This window comes from Stegastes partitus, unplaced genomic scaffold (genome assembly GCF_000690725.1).
Source record: "Stegastes partitus isolate 25-593 unplaced genomic scaffold, Stegastes_partitus-1.0.2 Scaffold754, whole genome shotgun sequence".
Taxonomy (NCBI): Eukaryota; Metazoa; Chordata; class Actinopteri; family Pomacentridae; genus Stegastes; species Stegastes partitus.
Genome location: NW_007578485.1, coordinates 30,539 through 52,802, shown reverse-complemented (window position 1 = coordinate 52,802; position 22,264 = coordinate 30,539). Strand labels below are relative to the sequence as shown.

General features: G+C 41.5%; 1 protein-coding gene across 1 annotated transcript in view; it reads right to left on the bottom strand.

The window, feature by feature from the left end:
• The window catches only part of sipa1l3 (signal-induced proliferation-associated 1 like 3), a 73,381-nt gene extending 51,506 nt beyond the window's left edge, over positions 1–21,875 (bottom strand). Inside the window, exon 1 of the mRNA XM_008291657.1 lies at positions 21,816–21,875. The gene's annotated coding sequence lies outside the window, so the exon portion shown is untranslated. The remainder of the gene's footprint in view (positions 1–21,815) is intronic.
• Positions 21,876–22,264: the final 389 nt, after the last annotated feature.

Here is a 22,264-nt window from a genome sequence, read left to right as displayed (position 1 = left end):
CTTCAATCCATCACAGGGACTATATACAGAGGCAGCAGAGCAGCAAAAGCAATAGGCTAGGAGCTGCTAGAGGAAATTAAAAACACATCTACCACTCCCTAGTTCCTCCCTTTTCCTCCCTCTCCTCTTGAGCAAGGCCAAATCCAGTAACCTCCCGGTAAAGTCTGCGTATTAGGTTCCCTACATTTGTAAAGTTTATAGCTGCAATCGCAGTCCCAGATTATAAAACAGAAAGAGCTGGAACTGGGCTTTCTTGGTGTTCAGCTGACAAGGAGTCCAGTGACCAAAAGCTTTGTAATTCCAACCTCCTATTTCTATAAGGTACAAGATTGTAAATTGTTTTCTCAAATCTCAGCAAAATCACAATTCTACGAACCCCATGTATTTATAATGCCTGAGTCACTTCTCTCACTGCAGACTTTTTGTTGCGTCTGTGGTAAAGTTGGTGGGAAATTTTTGGGATCAGCTTGCTTTTAGCCACAGAAAGACATTTACAGAAGGTGGGAGGAGAGGCAGACTTGGAAATGTTTTACAGGAAATACAGGCCGGGAACATGGAAACTACAAGGAGATGGAATCCATAGGGGAACCCCCAAAATATGATCCTCTGTGTTTTCACAGCCACTTGGGCAAGTCTTCAACGGCTGGCTGAAAATTCTCACAGTATGAAATTTGGTGAGTGAGTGCCTACTATACATCCAGCATTCACTAGAATTGCACAAGATAATTCCATCTTCAAATTATTGTCTTTGCATGAATTGTTCCCCAGTCATCCATGTTATTCTGTTGATAGCCCAATAGGACTGATGAGGATAAAAGTAGTGTCATGAAAAAAAATGTCATTTTGTTTGACTTTATTCATTCAGCTTAACATTCCTCTTATGGTTTTTTGACAGATTTTTTTATTGTTTTTTTTTTTTAACTTTACACTAAACAGTCAGCAACTAGTAAGTAGTCATGCCATTTTCACTTGACAAGGTGGCAGCAATTTCTTCCTCTCCACATCTATTTTCATCTTTCAGTCTTTATTTTTCATTAATGTAGCTCAGCTGCAATTTAGCAATGTAGCAAGATGGCACAGAACTCAACAACCAAACACATCTGAGATGGGAGCTGATATTCTGCCACCACCAAAGATATACAGGGCGGCTATTTCAATATGACAGACGTATGGATTTGAAGGAATAACTTGAAAAAAAAATAACTATGCAAGAATGAATCTCATACAGTCCCTTCATTATGGCTAAACTCACTGGGTTTTTAAAGTATCTGGCTATAAACAACATTTGGAGAAACATGAATTGTCAACCTAACAAACCAAAATATCTCATAATTGAAATGTTCTTTTAGGAGAGTTAATTCATAATTTAAATATTTTCTCTCATCTACTCCTGAAATATGATTTTTTTCATCCCTTTGTTTAAACTTGGAAGACATTGAGGTATGGAAGCCTTATTTCCATATAACTAAGTAATGAAATAAAAGATGTAGGCACAAAAACTAGGAGATCAATTACAATGAAATTATTAAAAGGCAAAGTTAATAAAAATACTAAAACATTGACAAGAGCATATAAGATTTAAAAACAAATGAATTAACTACAACAGCTGGAAGAAAATAAGATGAAATTAGAAACACAAACTGCCCTGATGATAGCAATGAGTTAAGTTTTAGATTGTTCTGTATGTTATTCCAGGTTGCAGGTGCACAGTGAACAAAACTGGATTTTCCAAGCCCAGCAAAAACAGCCGGAACTTGCAGTGTAATCAGTTGAATGTTTATGGTAAGACTCCACATGAAAAGACGGGAGTGAGGTAATGTCAGGGGGCAGAAAACCAATGAGGGCCTTATAAACAAATAAAACCCAGTATCTGTCACACCTAACAGAGAGGGAACGCCACCCAACCTTGGCATCCAGCTCACAGTGATAAGTATTATAATTATCACCAGTAATAAATCTTAATGCAGAGTGAGAAACAGGTCCAAGGGCTTAAGAGTCACAGCTAATAGATGCATGTATAAAAAGTTGCCATAATACAGTACTAATAGAACAATTACCTCAATAAGTGTTTTTTTTCTGGACAATTCAGTGGAAAACATGATTTATTCCTTTAAAAAGGAACACTTTTTGTCAGGATTTAGTCACCAATTAATAAAATGTCAGCTTCTCATCAATCCAGATTCCAAGATGTTTGTTGTTTGTACCATGTGATTCTTTTAATATTTGTGCCACTCATAGAGAGAATACAATATTGTTCTAATCAATATGTTCTGCTATGGTGAAGATCATTAATTTAGTTTCGTCTGCATTAAGAAATAACAATCTAAACTAATCTAATAGATAAATGCAGTGCATGCCCTCCCTGTCCAACAGCACTTGTAGCTCCAAAATATAAAATCTACATCTTGTTTATCATTTACAAATCTATAATATATTTTGGATGAACAGGTTACTATCTAAGCAGTATGCCAGCATTGGTGCCAGTTGGACTCTACTACTAAACCACTCGTATGAGCATATTATCTAATTCAGTTACAGTTATCTATCTTGTGATCATCTGATGAGAATGTAAACACAGTTATTTTTTGAGCATGGGTTCTACTGTCAGGTGTTAGGAAACACTCATGTTGTACTTTCAGCTTGAAGCCACACTCATACTTTGCATTACTTGTGCTGCAGAGGCTCTGTAGCTCTGCTGAAGGTACCGATGGAGTTGACCCGCACCTACTCAAAATATAACTACACATTGAGGCAACTGCAGCAATGGAGATACCACATAGCGACCACAAGAACTGTGATTGGTCCCCTTTCCATTTTGCTCTTTCATAAGGGCATGCGGAATATTAATCCATAATAGATATGTCTTTGAGGTTTTCCATCTTGGCAGAGGCACAGCTATGAGAGAGTAACTGGTAATAGCATCACTGACGTCAGAAGATTGAAGGTGAACTCACTGCTGTGTTCAGCATTCAAAGAAAAATCCGACTATTTTTCTATGTGTGCATCTGCGCGTCTCCATGCCTGTCGCTCTTGTGGAACAATTTCGTGTAAACACGTTCAAACAATCCAAACCCACAACCCCCAAACAAAGCCGCCGGTTGCTGGAACTCCTGGCAAAACAGGAAATACAACTTCATCACAGCAGCACACACAACATGGCCAGGATGACTTTGAGCAAACCAGGCAATCGAGTTTCACTATGATATGAGTCACGGCACAACTCCACGAACAAGGAGTCACAATTGGTTTTTTCGGCATTCATACTGACAGCAAGCTGGCCTCCATGCACACACGATGACCTCCTGACTTAACACAAACAGAAACTGGCCGAGTTGTGTGCTTGTACAAATATCAGGTGATTTTTCAAGGTGGAATCATGAGAAAAGTTTCCAAAATACAATCCTAAGGGTATATTCACAAGTAAAAAATACAGGGACAATATTTTTTTTCTAGCAGAAACACATTGAACCTTGTACTTGCAAGACCATGACTGTCTCTATGCTCCCATATTGAACTCAAGCTGGACAGGGTAGGAAATGTTAAATTAAGCGATCAGGGTGGTAGCAGCTCTTTTCAAAGCCTCTGTGTAAGATCTGGTTAATGAGATGTGCTGGCCTCTTTATGTGCCACATGTGTTTTTGAAACACACACACACACACACTCTCTCTCTCTCTCTCTCTCTTTTTTTACCCTCAGTCCACACCTTTCTGCTCATTAGTATGTCCCATCTTGTCCTCATTTCTTTTTGTGGCAGCTACCTCATCTTCTGCTGTCATTTCATACATTTCTTTTGTATAATTCTGGCCAATCTTCCCACCTGTGTGGTAATGTTCATTTTCTCTTTTTCCCTGCCAGATGGACAGAGCAGAGGGAGAAGGAGAGAGAGAGGGAATGGTGACAAACACCACAGCACAGCGTCCACTTCTCACTGGGTGGCCTGTGTCCAAGCTGTTTGCTAACGGTGTGTCACAGCAGCAGCTAACAATGCAAACGTTAAGACAAAGCAACGCACACACATGCACACAAATGCTGTACATTTGAGCATCTAATGAAGCTTCTGCTGCAGCCACCCACTAACCACTTAGTGCTGTGGTTTTGCTCTGATGCTTTTTATAAACACAGACCTGGAGAACATGGGGAACAGGTGTTGCGCATTCTCAATGGCAGCTGGAGGTTTAACACTGGAGCTGACACTGAAAAAGAAACTTTGTACCTCTGTCCAGCCCTGCTTTCCACAAAGAAATCCACTGGACCATTTTAGTTTGTTCTCCTGCCAGCAGCTAGGCACTAACAGAGTCAAATATTGACTGAGGGCTGGCTTGGGCCCTGCCACCAGGCTCCACCACATCACCTTGGACTTTAGTTCAAATCGCTGCAGCACGTCATGTATCAAAACCACACAACACATTGCAGTCTCTTACTTATTATGTATTATGTGAGTGACCAGAAAAAGAGAACAACAATTTTTTTCTTGTGAAGTGGTAGTTCCACATTTCTTTGACACAAGGATCAATGACAGTAAATATGAGGAAGTACAGAGCTTTGACTCTGACAGTGAATAGTTTGAAAAAGATGGGAAATTCTGATGAGCTGCAACCAGCTTCTCTCTAAATTGACTCATGCAGGATTGGAGACCGGGTGATCTAACTAAACCCACACTTATGCCACTGGCAAACTCGTGGACTGTACAATATGATATCTGTTTAAATGGAGAAGAAAGCACATCCTTACAGGATTCATTTGCTATTTTTAAAAAAAAATGTTTTAGGGTCATTCCAGTTAAAATCATTAAATTATCTGGAACAAATACTGCTTGACCATCTCTGATTTGCATGAAATTCCTAAGAATTTGTATTTCTAAAAATATTTCTGAATTTTTAGCTTGATAAATCAATTACTGTCAGACATAAAATCTTTTTGAAAAATTGCCCATCGACAAATATTCAGATATTAAAATTGCTGTCTGGATACCACCACAACGACTGAATATTCAGATATCAAAATTGCTGTCTGGATACCACCACAACGACTGAATATTCAGATATTCGGGTCCAGCCCTATAAAATAACGTACACAAATGCAGCACCTCTGCTGTCACCCCCTTCTAAAACGCCCAGGCAACTCTGATTGGTCAGCTGGCCTGATGAAAGTATTTACGTGCCATAACCCCAGACCTCTGGAGTATAGAGATGTAGCCCTAGCAAAAGCAGCTCTCTGGAGTAATAAAAGCAGGTTGCAAGGCAGGTACTAAATCTTTGTTTGAGGGTGTGTCAAACGAGTCACTGAGCAGGTATTATTGAAATGTGTTACATGGCGACGTAAATAAGTAATAGAAGAAAAGCCTGGACTTCACACAAGGGGTTTCAGACAGGTAGGGAGCGTTTCAGGGAGTGTTTTCTGTTGGAGTAAGTTTCTTTGGCGTGGGCTTTGAGCTTTGTAGGTTTGCAGAGCATTTACATGAACAAAAAACCTATATAACACACTAAAGGAAAGGAAAAAATCCCAAAAGCTTTATATGGACTCTTTAACAGATGGTTATATGTGGGGCTTTTTCTTGGTCATAGTTTTCTGGAGCCTTGTCATTTTGCTATTTCCAGAGTTTATGCTATGCTAAACTGATAGCTCAAGCTTCATATTAAAATAGACAGGTGAGAGTGATATTAATCATTCTTCAAGAAAATAACTATTTCAGTTAGAGTCTAACTAGTCGGCTTTTTTTTTCCCACAGAGGCAAAATATAGGTTCAAACTACTGCTGTAATTATTGATTATCTGTTTGCGGTACAAGTTAGATCAACCATTTGAGCAAACTGTATTACGGGTCAATAAAGTATAACTTTATTACTGGGAAGCAAGTATCAGTTGATTAAGGTATGGGCAGTACAGAAGCCCCAGCATCATCACTTAGAGCCCAGATGGTTAAAAGCTTGTCTGCATGGTCTCTCCCTCCACATTGACCTGCACACTGAGCCATCTGTTTAACCAACCAAATTGTGCCAGGCCTGGCCAGGCCCTGCCCTATAGCTTCAGAGCAGGCCTGCTTCATTAGAGACTAAGAGAGTTAGTTGTGGATATCATTTGCATTCTCTTTCCAACTGCCTTCCTTGAGCAAACACGCAACCTGGCATGTATGAAATGAATACTGTACTATTGTCCTGCAGAACCAGAGATGAAATCAACAACGGTGGTGAGAAAAAAAATCTAAACTTAATTAATAACCTCAGACACAAACTGTTATAGGAGTGTAAATGTACTATGGATGTGCATTTGTATACAGCAGCACAGAGCTCTAGTGGTAATTTCCCCCAGAGATAATGTAGTCTTGAGGGGACAAACATTTTTTATGAGATGGTAACGAGTTTTCATGGTTGCCCTAACTCATCAGAGAATCAATGCAGTGTTGAAAAACATACCACCACTGTACTGTAGGCTGTTTTTCAAGTGGAGTTCTGCCATGGCTAAGCAGCTTAGACTTGGCCAAAACCTGCATACAAAAGCAGCACAACCTTTTTGAGATCACATCAATCACTGTGTCTCATCAGTGGGCTTTTTTTTCTCGTCTTCAGCATCTATCTGATAATCTGTATAAAAAGCCCGATTTGTTCACCATCCCCACCCTGGGCTCCCCTCCACTCAGTCTCTTCCAGACAGCTCTCTCTTTCAGTGCTAGAATCAGCCTTTGTTAATTATAAATCTCACCCTGTCCTCTTCTTTTAGCAGACATGCGGGGGGGGTGGGGGTGGGGGCACTACCCTGAGCAAAAGCGTGAGATGAGGAGAGACATTACGAGAAGTGGAAGGAGAAAGAAATGAGACGGGATGATTTGAAGGAGAAGGTCAGACAGAGAGATGACAGATATTAGAAGGACAAAGAGAGGATTGTTTGTTTGGGGAAAAGGAGGATAAAATAAGGACTGAGTTGCAAGTGTGGGAGCGTGTCTGACCCCAATTTTGCCATGACTCCTCTGTGCTAGAAGGAAGGGAGGGTGGAGGGGATGTGGGGAGGAGTCCAGACATAAACCTACAATGACAGGGCTGCTGCTCCAACGACGAACCCCCCACCAATGAATTGGCCTTTACTTGCCCTCCAACCCCCACACGATTCCACCTCTGCTCTTCGCTGTGCACTTCCACTTGCACTAAAGAGGAAACTTCTTCAAATGTTCTGTGGAAGTCTTGCATGTTGTGAATGCATTATATTGAGCAAACAGACAGAACTAAAACCCAAGAGCATTCAGCTACGCTAAAAGCATTGTGCACAATTTGGCCTTATTAATGGTGTGGTCTACATTTCTCAGTGCAACCCATCCATGCATGTGAAAAAAACAGAAAGAGGCCTGCACATAAAGAATGCAAGGAACGTGGCGTTATGAGCCTGTTTTATTAAGAGAGGGAGCCCAGCATAGTGTGTGTGTGTGTGTGTGTGTGTGCGTGTGTGTGTGTGTGTTTGGGGGGTGAAGAAACAGGCATGTGATGCTGGCAATAAGCTGGGAGAGGATGGACTAGCTGGAGCTCAAACTGGACTTTCAGACCCCTGGGGCAGAGGCCAGCCCAGCACAAACCAGTCTGGAGGGGGCAAATAAACATGCCTGCCTGGCTGGCTATGAGCACTGGAAGGACCAACAGGGAGGCTCACTTCAAAACACAGCAGGGCTACTTCACTGGTGTGTTTATGACCAGGAAACTGCCTGACAACTCACATACACAGCTCTCAATAACTCACTGCAGGATGGGCAGATCCACACTCACATGCATTCACTTATAGGACAAATAAAACCATCATGCTGATACAAATAATCATAAATTGCATACGGAGGGTAAAAACTCACGCAGATAACATTTCTAGGCAGTAAGACAAAGAACAGCCGCAAGCAACAAACTATCAGCTCACTCTGGGAAGAGGATTTAAAGCACTAAGCTCACCGTTTTGGCAGGAGACTCTGAGATGGTGTGCTAAGTGGGTTAAAGCACACCCCAAGTCTCATAATCACTCCGGCCTCCCCCTCCTCCTCCTCCCTCGTTCTCCCTGCGTCTGCCAACACCAGCCAAGGGGAGCAATTTCTAGTCCCACAGAATATTTGGAGATGCCGGGGTAGAGCGAGCTACATTAAACAGAAAAGACGTGCACCAAAATGCGAAACTTCATCTGGACACAGCTATGCATTACAATCATTTGGAGGACAATGGCTGAGTCTTCCTTGCCCAGGGGGATGCATCTTTCTTTTACAAGGGTCTGCCACTCCTCCTCTCACACCTAATGTAATGTCTAGTGTTTCCTCCTCCCCTCCCCTCCACTACCCATCTCTGTCTCCTCTTTGTGATGGCATATTCTTGTGAGTGTGAAGCTAAAATCTGCGTGACTCTTTTCATTAATCAGTGTGAGATCAAGAAAAAAAAATTCAAAAGTCCACATTGAGTCCATATCCAACACTTACAAGCACACAAACACGTACACCCCAACTTCTCACACAACGTCACTAGCCAGACACTGTGGTAACATGACTCTATGGTGAAACTGTAGTACTGTAGCTCAGCGGGCTTTGCACAGTCCCAGGCCCCAGAGAGACCAGGCTCTGTTTGCCTGCAGGACTTTTGACGAGCGAGAGCAAACAGAGTACAGTAGGTCCATTGAGACCAAGCTGAAACACAGGCCTGCAGAAAGCACTGTACAAACTGCCGCTGTGAGAAAAGAGAAACAAAGAATGCAGCCAGCAAGCGGGGAAATTAAACCAGAGCAAATAGCAACAGAGGTAGATCTCAAAGGTAACTGCATACTGCTAGGTGCCATAATAAAACATGGTCCCTTCTGCCTATTGTATTTTAAAATCTCTAAAGAAATGTGCTTGGGATCCCTTTCTATCCCTTCCTTAAAGTCACTAATCACAATTTTTGGGCTGAAGAATTTAATCCTAAATTAAGGTTAATCCCTTCTGTTTCTTATTGCCAGCTGCCTGATCCTCCCAGAGTTGTAAGATGACGCGACTTCCAATAATACTCACTGGATAGGGTATCTGATGTAGTTTGTGCAGTTAGAGAAGGTTAGATCCACTGTCAAGAACTATTAATACTCTGAAAGAAGTCTTCTGTCACTGCAAACATTGCTGAAACCTGCAGGAGACTGACAATAAAATACCAGTTGTTTATGCACCGTACCATGACACATCAACCATCGTATTGTTTGTTAGATTTTTTTATTTCTCTAATTTTCTTAATAGCACATTAGTATTGTTGATGTATTGTGCATTGTACCATTTGTTTCTACACTACTGGATTTAAGTATCCAAAAAATTGATGCATTTAAACACACATTTGCAAAGAGGAAGCAGGTGGTGAGTGCAGGTGAACAGTCTATTCAGAAGATATTATAAAGAGGGGTTTGTCTTGACTGAAAGAGGATTACAGGAGCAAGGTGTGGTTCCTTTTAACTCACAGTGGCATTGTGTGTGTGTGTGTGTGTGTGTGTGTATTAATGCGTGCTTGTGTCCTTGACCAGCACATAGAAACACCCCATTATGCAAAGTTAAATGGAGACACAGGATCTGACTAAAGGTCTGCCAGTGCACTGCCCTCTGAATCCAGAGGTCAACCTCTGCATCACATTAAAACTCTTTCCTATATAAAGCACCATCTGGTTCTAATGCTAAAGTAGCTATAATGATTTATGAATGATTGTTAGTTTCAGGTCGAAGTATCAATCACACAGGGGAGGTGAGGGGGAGTTTTACATGCCGATAGAGGTCTCAGCCCCTCAAAACTATCTCAGGCATCTGGACCGACAGCAACATCTCTGAAGGGGAATTTGGCCAGTAATAACAGCTGAGTGGAAGGTGTGTCTGATCCAACCAGCCTCAAATGAAACACCAACACAAGGACTGTACCATTGGATCATCATCATCACTTTGTTTCTTAAACTTGGCTGTAGCTGCAGGAGTGAAGATGGCGTGAAGCTCAGCGCTGCTGCCACTTTGCTCATTTTTCACCCTGCAATCCACAGTCATCATTGCCCCGGCCCAAACTAGTGCCGAGCGCTGTCACAACAAGCTAAATCCATCCAGAAGTCATCTCTTTTTCTCTCTGTGTTTGGTTTAAAGCGTGGCGTGAGTCCAGGGTGTGGTCCTACAGCCATGCGTGCACGTGCACTCACACTGAGCTGCACATGTGCTCACAAAAGCATACACTGGCCTATTTGTTTTCCAGTCACAGACAACTTTAGTGTCGAGTGAAAACATTTGACATTTGATAAAAAATTAAAGAGAGGAAAAATAGGACAAAGGGGGAAAATGAAGAGATGGGAAGAGGAGCATTTGATGGGACAATTTGACATTTTTGGGAAGTATGCGTAATCCCTTTTTTTTTTTGACAATATCACTCTGTCTGTGAAGCTGCCTGCTGGGTCCTGGCTCATACTTGCAATGCACGCATGAGTAGTATCAATCATCTCATTTAATTCTCAGCACAAAAATGAAGAGCATTTCCCAAAATGTTAAACTATTCCTTTATTAAAAAAAAAAAAAAAACTGTGAGGAGGAAAAAACCCACAGCCTGGAGGCTTCCCATGGGGCTGCCAATATTCTGTGCAAACTCAGACATGGGAACCACTGGAAAAACATAGCCCTCTGTAGACAACTGTGCATGTGAGTGTGTCATGCACATCAAGAGGTGGGGGGGAGTGTCTGCAGTAGTTACATGGCAGAAATGTTCTTAATGGATGCAGCCATGTGTGTGTTGAGGTGTTTAGGCTAAGAGCAGTGACAGAGTTCATGTCTGGGAGAGGGAAGGCAGCAAAGAGGTTGCCAAAGTGCATGTCTGAGACAGAGGAAAAGAGTGGCATTGTGGGTGTTTCAGTGCCTCTGAGCAACAAAGTGGGTCAAGTGAGTTTCAGTCAGCGACAGGGAGATAACAGTGACCTTCCACGCACACAAGCAGTCACCTGGTAGCTACAGCACAGACAAAATATCCACTGTCTGCTGCCTCTCTTCTGTTCTAAACCTTTTCGAGTTGTTCTTCTTAATCGTACTCATAAAAGTAAGAGGAGATCCGCTTCACATGCACGCCCTCTCCAGAGACAACCACACAACAGACTGTGTACTTCCTCCATGGATTCACGCACAATACACCCTCGCTCCCTTGCTGCAGCTCTCATCTCTCTCTAGGGGGGATTGTATCACATTCACACTTTCTTTTTTAAATCGGCACTTACTTCCACTATGTTTTCTTCTCTCTCTTGGTCATCATTATTATTTCTCAGGTAAAGCCTTGCCTGACACACTGAACTAGACAGTTATCTAATCAGAGCTCCGCTGCAGAGGTTATGGGGAAAAGGGAGGGAGAAAAGGGAGGACAAATCAAGGAGGTGAAAGAGGAGAAGGAAGCACATGGACTGGCTTTCTTCTTGCAACAGACCTCCCTTTCAGCTTCTCCCTCTGCCTTGTCCTCTTATCCCTCCTCCCCTGTCAAGCTATTTCTCTCCCTGAGTTATCAGTCCATCCGTCTCCTCCTCTCCCACGATGATAACAGCCTCTGCTGGTGTGTGGAGAAACACCCAAACTTCTGTCACTTCCTTCTGCCCTCCACTGCTCTCTGGTCTACTCATATGGGACAGTTAACAAGCCTGTCACTGCTGCACACACTCGCTTTTGACATTTACCCTTGAAATAAAAGAGCATTTACTGCATAAACATATTAAATAAATGTGCTACCAGCAGATGAGCTGCAGTGAAAGTCAAGTCTGCAGTGTGGAGTAGATTAAAAACAGAGAGCTAAGCACTACAATGCAAGTGTTACACAGGATGGCATCAGAAGGGCTAATTACAATACTACTAATTTAATCAGGCACTTGAATAAACAGCACTTGAAGGCATACAATTTTTCACATGTAGTAGCTCAGGAAACATCTGTGCTCATGCTCAGCAAAAAAGCCAAAAAAAAAAGACTATGAATGTGTATTGAACTGGATGAATAGAACCTTTACTTGCAGAGAAGTGGAGAAATTAAGTCATGTTACAACCGCCAGTGTCATTTTGTGCTGCACAAATCGGATTTATTCATAATGGGAAGATGCTCAGTCGCCTTCATTCTTATTTCATTTTAAATTTTAGTAAATGGCACGTCATCCTGTCAGACAGAAGCAGAATATACTGGAGGCCTGTAGTTTTTCTGTAGTTTTTGGTACCAATCAGTGTACTTTGATGGCATTTCTTAAGTGTTTCCAAACGTTCGTCTTAGTTTTCCAAGCTTGGTGGAATGCTGAAATATAACTGAACATTAAGGCCACGTTCTGACAAACATTAGCACTGCAGGAAAAAAATGCGGCCCATTTCATTTCTTTGTGGCTACTGTGTTGACACAGCAGCGTGCTAAGGCATGTTGTCATCTACCAAAAACTTCTATATTGGCCAGACCTTTGCAGAAATGTAATATGACTGCATTGGCTGTTCTAACACATGCAAGCACAGACCTAATCTGATGGCAGATGGATGGCTTTCCACCGTAGGAATTTGGGCAAGGTGCAAGGTGGTGCGAACATTTACAGGAATGGCTCCTTAATCTGTCCTTTCAGCCATTCCCATTGCAGTGTATGATCGAACAGCTTTGACTGTGAGGTCAACTCAGAGTGCATCAAAACAATGACAAATGTCAGTTACTGGATGTTACTCCAGTTCTTTGAACATGTAGGAAATAGAACAATGGAGGTTTTGCTATGTTATTCTATGTAGTAAACTACATGTTGTTGATGGCGATGTCTGACAAAAGATTGCTACTCGACGAGAACATAAAGGCAACAGAACAAAATGGCACTTCTTGCTGTTTTCCTCTTTGAGTTTAACCTATCAGAATCATGACCTGCACAGCAGTTTTTTCAAGATTGCTTAGAACTATCAACTACGAGGTAAGTACCCCCCCCCCCCGCACATATCATAAAAAGAGAGTCAAAATGGTAACTAGTTGGAATAACTCTGAGTTATTTAGCCACGTTGTATACATATACACACTATGAATTACATACTCAGCACGATCTTAAAAGGCCACGAAACAAAAGAGCTGTATACTTCATGTTTGTCAGAGATTCCCTTAAGTCTATTTCATAAGGCAGACTTAATATGTAATCTGCATAACAGAATAAACACATTAGCATACCATACCCTCCATGAGCAGAGCAGACCATGTGAACGTGTGTGGAAATAGCCCACTAAATAACCTCAATCCAATCTGATTTGGAAATGAGGAGGGAAAAAAATGCACATTATGATACAGTACTATAATAAACTGGGACAAGAAGCATTCATGGAATGACCACATGCTACACTCAATTAGCATTAAAACAATGGCTCCACAGTAAGCAGTCATAGCTTGAGATCTGAGCTGTGAAAAGACACAGAGGGCAAAACCATATGTATGTCTGTACGGGTGGATCTATGAATGCCTGCATTTATGTATGTATGTAAGCATGCATGCATGCGTATATGCCTCTCTGCACACATATCCCTAAATAAGGAAAAACAAGGAAATATTTGCTTTTATTGTAGTTTCCTGAATATTTTACACTGAGATAGGCAAAAATAACGAGAAACATTTTTACCTAACTCACCCGTTCCAACATAAATACAAAGCCACACACCTGCATGAGCCCTGGAAGAGTGTTTGTTTGCCAGGCTGTCTGTGTGTGTTTTAAAAGGACGTGCAGGTCACAAAAAGAAAAACATCCTGAGTGACAGAAGAATGGGGAAACATGCAAATCTACCCTGATGGTGTTTGGTGTTACGCCCTTTTTTTCCAACATGCACTCGGAGGCAGTGTGGTTCCTCTCCGGAAACTAGGATGACCTAATCTTAAACTATCCCAACAATGCATGGGCAAAAGAAAAAGTCCAGGATATCAGCTGCAAGCCAGATTTTTTTCTGCGCTTGAAAGGAATGTTTTTGCTCACGTCCTGTGAGCTGGTCATTCGTCTTAGTGACAGATCTCCGCAGTGTAAGGCCACTTCTCTCCCTGCTGCCTAATGTCTGATTCACAGCAACACTCATCTCCACCACACAGTTGCATTCTCCTCAGCACACACTCACTTCCCGTGACCTCCAACAGGCAGCACAGAAGGAGCAAAAAGGCTGACCAACGCCTCCAAATAAAATACAGATGAAATTCCCATGAGGTGCCTAGAAGCTACAGAGATGATTTTATGACACTACAACAAGAAAGGAAAATGTGGTCATTCACACATTGCTTTTACAATGAAGGACTGACTCACTGTTGAGACTTAATGGTCGGGATTATTCCAGCCTTTTGATGATTCAGACCACTGACTGAGTTGAAGGGCTTTTTCACTTCTCCATTAACATTTTTGATCACCGATTTCAAGCAGCCTGTCTTTATCGTCAAACATAACATTTAAACTGGTAGAAAAGAAGCTCTCACTATATTTCTGATAAGCAACATCATTTGGAGTAAAAATATGAGCTCACATGATAGGAAGTCCTTTTACAGTACGTGTGAACTTATGGCTGAAAAGAATCATTTATTATTGGTCAGGCAACCGATAGAAAATGAATGAACAACCATTATACGCTAGAGTACTAACTAGGGGAAAATGCTAAATATTTGCTGGTTCTAGTGTTTTTTGCATGTTGTGCTTTTCTCATTTTACTATCGTATTGTTAACTGAATATATCTAGGAGATACAAAAACTTAGGGGAATACGTCAGCTTGGGTTCTGCAATGGGCATTTTTCAGAATTTTCTGCCCTTATACAGAAATGAGGGCTGCTAACTTCTGATGTCTTGTTTGGTGCAACCAACACTCTAAATACCAAAGGTACTCAGTTTATTATGATACATGACCAAAAAAAACCAGCAGCTCTTCACAGTTGGGAAACTTGAAGGATAGACTGATATTTTTGTTTGGGGTGGGTGGTGGTGGTGGTGGTGGGGGGAGACGGATGGACGGACACTGAAAGGATTAATGAACTGCAACTGTGTCGTTTTATGATTCTTTTCTGCAGCTTAGAGCAAAACAGATAGCAGATGAACTTATGACTTGACAGGTGTGTGACGGTCAAGCTCATGTGTATGCAGGGCACACAAGGTTAATTTACTCCTCCTCACTCTATAAAAAACAGATGGAGACAGAATCAGCTGTTTCTTTATCCCGTCAGGCAGGATTTCCTGTTTCCAGAACATTTCTGCTATGCTAGAGTATGATAGAGCTCTTTGTGGAAACACACACACCACCTGTCATCCCCATGTGTGAAGCCTCAGTTAGGGACAGATATGAAGCAGGTGTAACAACACACTCTTCTCCTTAAAGCAGCAGACAATTTCAACTCCCAAGACACAAGAAACAAGACGTAGGTAGATAAAGACATTACAGAGAAAAGTGGCGCCTGCCCGTTTCAGTTCCCTGACAATTTACATTAATGGATGGGTATCTGAATGCTTTCTAAGTCGGTAGAACAAAGTATGTTCCCTGGAGAGTGAATGCATGATTTGTGCTTCTAGTACCATCACCAGCCTCTCATAGTACAGCACTGAAACACCACTTAACATCATACTTTTTGAAAGAAGAACATAACTTAAAGAGAAACTTTACAAACAGGGAAGAGAAATAGTTGTGAGGATTTGGAGAGGAGCACATTCAGTACTGCTTGCAGATGAAGCCGGCCTATAGCCAGCTACTGCAGCAATTCGTACCCCTCGTGGCTTTGGATTCAATGTGAGAATTCAGAAATAACTCAGTCAGATCTGGTTTTCTTACAGTCCTGTCTCCTCTGTTCCAATAAGCACAGATCTAAGAATTTAAGTTTAAACTCACTGCCTGACATAGCTAAGTACAGTCTCGCTCTCAAGAAGACATCCATTTGCAAATCTGTACAGTCGCCTTCACCTTAACTGCTAAATGGACAGCCATATAAAGGCCGGTGTAAATCACATTTTATGTACAGCACTTTGTCAGGCTGTCTTAATGCTTTTTAGACTATGTATCTCTTATTACCCTGTCAAAAGCTTTGTTTTAATTCCAGTAACACTGTTTAAGTGTTTTGCAGATGGACGATGAGGCTTTTTCTCTTACTCCCTCTCTCTGCTATGAACGCTGACCACGGGGAGGACGCAGGCCAACCTATGGCAAGAAAGGCCTCCTCAACATCTGTGTTTATCCTCGAGCTAAAAGCAACAGGCTATATTTACCCCAGTCAAACATACTCAGCACAGAGGAGTCAAGAGACAGAAGATGTAGCCTGGGACCATGAGGGTGCTACGACTGAGAGGCTATTTTGTCTGATAGCCAAACTGAGAAGACCATAACCGCCGTAAAAAACAGAAGTGCACTCTGGGAGTGCTATACCAGCTGAATGCAAGCACATCTCGGGCGTTAAAACGCAGGAATGTGATTCTCTGATTCATCCTCTTTCCTGGGAAGAAGACACAGATTGGTAAACAACACCTTGAGGGAATTTGACCTCTGAAGGAGTGAGAAGAAATAAATGAGGAGGCAGGCTTGATAGATCAACTGCCTACCTAGCAAATGTTTTATAGCTTCACAGAAGGCCATAAAGCAGAGACTCATTTCAGGAAACATGGTGTGCCCCTCTTTTCTGTAAATCTCTGACCTCTTGACACTGTCATGCATGTTGACTTATGGATAAGACCCTCAGGGGAGGAAAATACATCAAAGAGAGAGGGGGAGGAGCTGCACTACTATTGGTGGTCTAACACTATTTCATTTCAAACTGTACACCTGCACTCTGATTAACACACATGTATGACGCAGCTCTTCTGAATGTATATTCAACCTGTGGTGCACCAAATTATATGGGACTGCTGCGAGATTAAACTGACTTGTTTCCATTTTTATTTATTTGTTTGGGTTTGCACAATGTTCTTTAGGTTTATAAACAACCACCACAAGAGCTCCTGATACACAAAAATGCTGGGTCAATTATTTATATTCAGTCATTAAATTAGCAATATAGTGTATCAAAATGTCCATATCAGTCAGATGTGGAGATATGTTTTTAGGGATTTGAGGACAGGTTAATCCCTTGTCATCACCTCACAGAGACTGTAGCCTAAACTATATTTTCATACATCATTGCTAAGCCACTGAATTAGATAAAACAACACCACATTACATAATTGTCAAATAAAATGTAATTTTCTGTTCTCGCTGTATGCATGCTTGCTTTCGCCCACACAATGCACTCTGAGTTTCTGGTTTGCTCTCCCTCAGACTGTCTTGTTAGACGAGTGAGATTTTGTTAAAACGTTATATACTGTTTTGTATAGGGTGTTTGGAGTCTTTACTGTTGCACTGTACCTGCACTATAATTGTATTTAAATGTAGTTACATTTAATTTAGACAAATTTAATTGTTTTTAACTGTTTTTAAATGCTGTTTCCATGCATTCCATTAATGTATGCACAACACTTTAAATTGCCTCCTTTAGTAAAAAGTGCTGCACAATTAAATATTCTTTGTCTATATATTTTGTTTTTATTTTGTGTAAACATGCAAGAGCTGCTGTATAAACTCAGTAATTGTCATTGCCTAATCTCAGGAGGAAAGTAGTTTTTTCCCCAATGTTTTAATATTTGAATATTGATAAATTATCACTGAAAAACAACACTGAATTAAGACCAGAATCCAACAGAAACACCTGTATATGACAGTTAATTAATGTGCTAACTGCATTTCACCACGGTTGGGAGGAGGCTGTGATGCCAGGTGTGATGACATGTGGAGAGCCGTTTAGATTAACTGCCAACATGGGTTTAACCTGCCTCACGGTGTTGTTTATAAGGACTATAAAGAGGACTAGGAGCCAGCAATAAATACAGAGAGAGTAGTTTGAAATACACTTCAATAAGAAATTGATTTCAGTAACCTGCAGCAGGCAAGTCAGCTGACTCTGAGCCGATGATGGCTGAACTCTATAAGTTCAAGTTAAAGTCAACGCTAAATGTCAGGCTACTTTAAAACACATACACACACACACACACGCAGCCATCACTATGGACGCTGACATAGACCAGATGGCATCAATAGCCTAAAGGTTTGTCCTGCCTCTGTGACCTACCAAGATACACACGACGATTGAGATGGATGTCGTGCGTGTGCATGTGTGAGTTCCTATGCATAATGTGAAAACACACAATTGTTCATTTCTATTAACCTTCATTCAACTAAGACGCCTTTAAGGATTAAATAGAACCCTGGCAAGAGATTTTGCGTTCTAAAATTACAAACAGCAGGAGGGCAGCCAAGGTGTCGCGGTTGGGAAAGAGAACTGCAAACATCGCTGGTGCCAAAACACAGTCTTTGCTGCCTTTAACACTATCACAAAGGATGATCTTGGAAAGATTTCATTGTTCACCCAACAGATGACCATGATTGTATGCCTGTGAGTAAGTTCCTTAAAATCCTCTTCAAGAATAAAGAAACAACAACTGATGAGTCACCTTTGCCAAGATAGGGCACTGTGATTCAACAAAATGCTTACAGGCGAAGTAACTCAGGTGGCCCACATTCAGCTCCCTTTGAAGACGGGATTCTTTGTTCCTGCAGCTGCTTGCAATGAAACACCAAAACAAGTAGCAGAAAATATGAGATGTTCAAGATCACAGACTGTAAGAAATAGTTATCTGGTACCCAGTGGAGCAACTACAAGCGAACTGCTAGAGGGGCTATACAACAATCTGACGTGGGTCCAAAGTTATGAAATGAGCATAGATGAGCACAGATAATGTTTTATCACTGCAAAAACACCACAACAAACACACTTATACAGATATTGTGAACCTGGCAGGAGTTTCCGAAATCATGTAACATTCAGAGTAAAACATATTTTAGACCAAACCTAAGGCATATAGAAAATGTATGATGTCTAATAGCATGCTGACAAGTTTTGATTGGAAGGTTTAAACACATAATCTCAACTAAATCTTGAAACTATGGACTAAGAGACATCATAAACACTACGCAGAACTTCGATTCTGTTTTTGTGCATGTACATTTATTAGTACTGATATTTTTCTGATTTGTATTGTTTGATTTGTATAAGCACATCTGGGAAAGAGGTTTCTTGTGAATTGTGTGCATCTATCTCTCCAGTAAAGTTGGCCGTAAGGTGGCACAGTCATTACTTTTTTTCCTGTTATTTCTGAGCATTTGATAAACAAAAACATCTACTATACTTCAGTAAATGAAATTCCAATTACTAAAACTGGTTTAAAAACATATTTTTTTTTCTAATTCTTTAGCCTTGGTGCTGCCTGAAACCTCTTTCAGGGCACCTAAAATTCCAGGAAAAACTGTGTGGGTAGAAACATAGTGCATTGATTTTGATTCAATTCATGTGACTTAAACTATCCCACTTAAAAAAACAACATGACATCTAAGAAAGAGTCTATTATTATCAAATTCCAAGTAAAGAGTTGACCTGACACAAGGCAACAGTAGGTTCTATTGACTTTTATGCAATGATAAAACCAGAACTTTATGGGGAAAAAAACATCTGAAGGACAGTGCAAAAAGTAATTTTGAAGATTTAATATCAATGACATTTTGTTTTTGTTTTCATTTTAGTTCCAATGTTATTCTTATGCTCTTTTCTTAACGCTTAGATAACTAACCTCAAAGGCTTGTTTATGAAGGACATTTTAACACGCAAAGTAGAAAAAGCACAGCTCTACCTCATAAAATGAACAAATTCCATTAAGCTGCTTCAGATTGAGGATCCTGTCACAGCGTGGTGACACTTAAAAAACAAAACAAACAAAAAACAAAAACGTCACCATCATTAATCTTATTACCAACTTCTGTGCTACTGCTATGACATGTAAGAGGCCTATTACAACATAACTTTGGCAGCACCCACCATGTAAATGCCCACACAGTAGTGATTTTAAGCACTTGAAACCGTAAAATTGTTTGATATCATAAAATTTTAACCGCACCGACAGATCTACACCATAGACTGAAATGCCTGCAACCTTTAGCATGTTTGCTTCATCTCTAGAAAGTGGGCACACTCCTGTTGTTTACTTCCAGCATGTCCCTGCAAACACAGCTTGCAGGGACATGCTGCTGCAGCGACTAATGTAATATGTCAGGCTGAACTACTGGTGCGCTGCAGCTTTTTTTTTTTTCTCTCCCAGCAATCAATTTATGGGATTTTTTGCTGTGTCAGACAGGTAGAGATATACAGAAGGAGACAGGATAGGAGCATGTGTCTGTGAAGTACAACAGTAAAGGCTACGTGGATGGATATATTATAAAATTGGAGTGTCTCACATGAACAGTGTGGCTAATCTAAGAATCACTGAACAGGACACATAACTTTTAGTTACTCAATAAGTGCAGTGTGCTTTGGATTTACGGTTAAAAATGATATTCGCTATCCATAAATAACCACCCTGCTTAGTTTTGCCTTTGACATTTTCAAAAATCCATGGAAAGGATGGAAATTTCTTGATGGAAACTATAAACAGAGAGCATTGTGTAACTGACTCCTGCAGTCTGGTGCAAAGCCAGAGATCAAAGCAAACTGGATTTACAATATGGAGAACCATGTCATTATTATTCAGCATTAACTTTGCTGTTGAGAACTGCACTGGCGACATTCAAATCTGATTCCCTCTCAAAGTAAACGTGAAATGCAGGATATCCCCCACTGCACAGCAAAAAAAAAATTTGAAAAAAGTGGGCAGTGCTGCACTCCAGCCCATGTGCTGTTACAGTCGGCTGAGCAGTGGGATAACCAGGTTGAGACACTTTAACATCATTCCCACATTTTCCTGGTAATCATTATTCTATTAGTTCCAGATGGGAGGCAACCAGAGCAAATGATGCCCAGAATATGTGCAGTACTGCCATGCTCTGCTGCTCCTGCCCAACAGATCCATCATGCTAATACGCGACGTGTCATTTCCTGAGGGTTGGGGGAATACAGCAGCAACACGGGGGATCTCAATGAAAGGAAGACGACACGCCGAGGCATCATCACCTCCCATTCAGTGCACACACTCGACCGCACAGACGCGCACGCACACTCCGCATTTCTACGATGCACTTTGCAAATCCTGCACACGTTTTGTGACAGCAGAATAGAGTGTGCATGTCCACACACGCAGCAGCACGATCAATCCACCTTTTACCATCACAATTAAAACGTGTTGCACACCCTTTCACGGCAAACCGCTGCCGTTTACAACTACTGTTCCCGCCTCCTAAAATACGTGAAGCCAAAATATTTTCCATGCAGCTCATAATAAAACAAAATCTCCAGCCAAGGCAACTTCCTATTGCAGCACAACTACTCGAAATTCAAAGCTCGTCCAGGCTAACTAGCTGGCTAGCTCTGCTCCCAAACAAAGCTCCCATTGTCTGGAACTTGTAGTTTTACCGTTTTCTCTTGGCCCTCACAACTGTGATTAACTCAGGTACGAAAAACTACAAATCCGAAGTCTGCAGAGCTCTAAGAGCATGCGCACTGGAACCCTAATTATCAGGATGGTTGTAGAATATTTTGTAGTTAATGCATTTTAGCGGGTAGCGCCACATTTAAGCCTGTATATGTACTCTGCTGAATGGCCGGAAGTCGAAAGGGAGTTGAGAACCAGTGTGAGTCGCTCCAGGTGGGACAGAGACGAAGGGCAGAGCCGTAGTAAAGACGCTGCTCTCTGCATTGACTGAAGTTGGTCGCTCGGCTGCCGCTCGGTGTTTGCTCGGTAACGTTTAGTTCACTCGTCACTTTTCAGCGCTTTATAGTAACCTCCACTGCTCAACTAAAACTGCTCAGAGAGAACAAAAAGAGCTCACAGCTTACCTAACGCTGCTCCGGCGGCTCCTCTCGGCTCCTACTCCGTTAAAATAATTCTCCAGACACTGTGGAAACAGCCGACGGTCGGCTGCCTGTTCACCGAGAGAGACGTTGCCAAGAATGCTCAACCGAAACCACGGCGAAGCTGCGCCCGCATGCTCACTGCGCTTGCGCGGCTCCGACTGCTGCAACCTACTGATAGTAACACACAGAGGGCGCTGCTGTGGACACACACTCACTGTACAACAAGGTACAGTAGACAAATATGCAAACACATGCAGTCTGTAGGACACACACATAGAGGAGTCTGAATGATGTGGGCGTCCGAATATTTCATAATTAGCCCCGCATCGCAGTAGTTTATTTCCTTAGAAAACAGTCAAATGTCAACTATTCACTAAATGTTTTTGTTAAACTATACTCTGACACATAAACACAAAAAACATGATAACAAA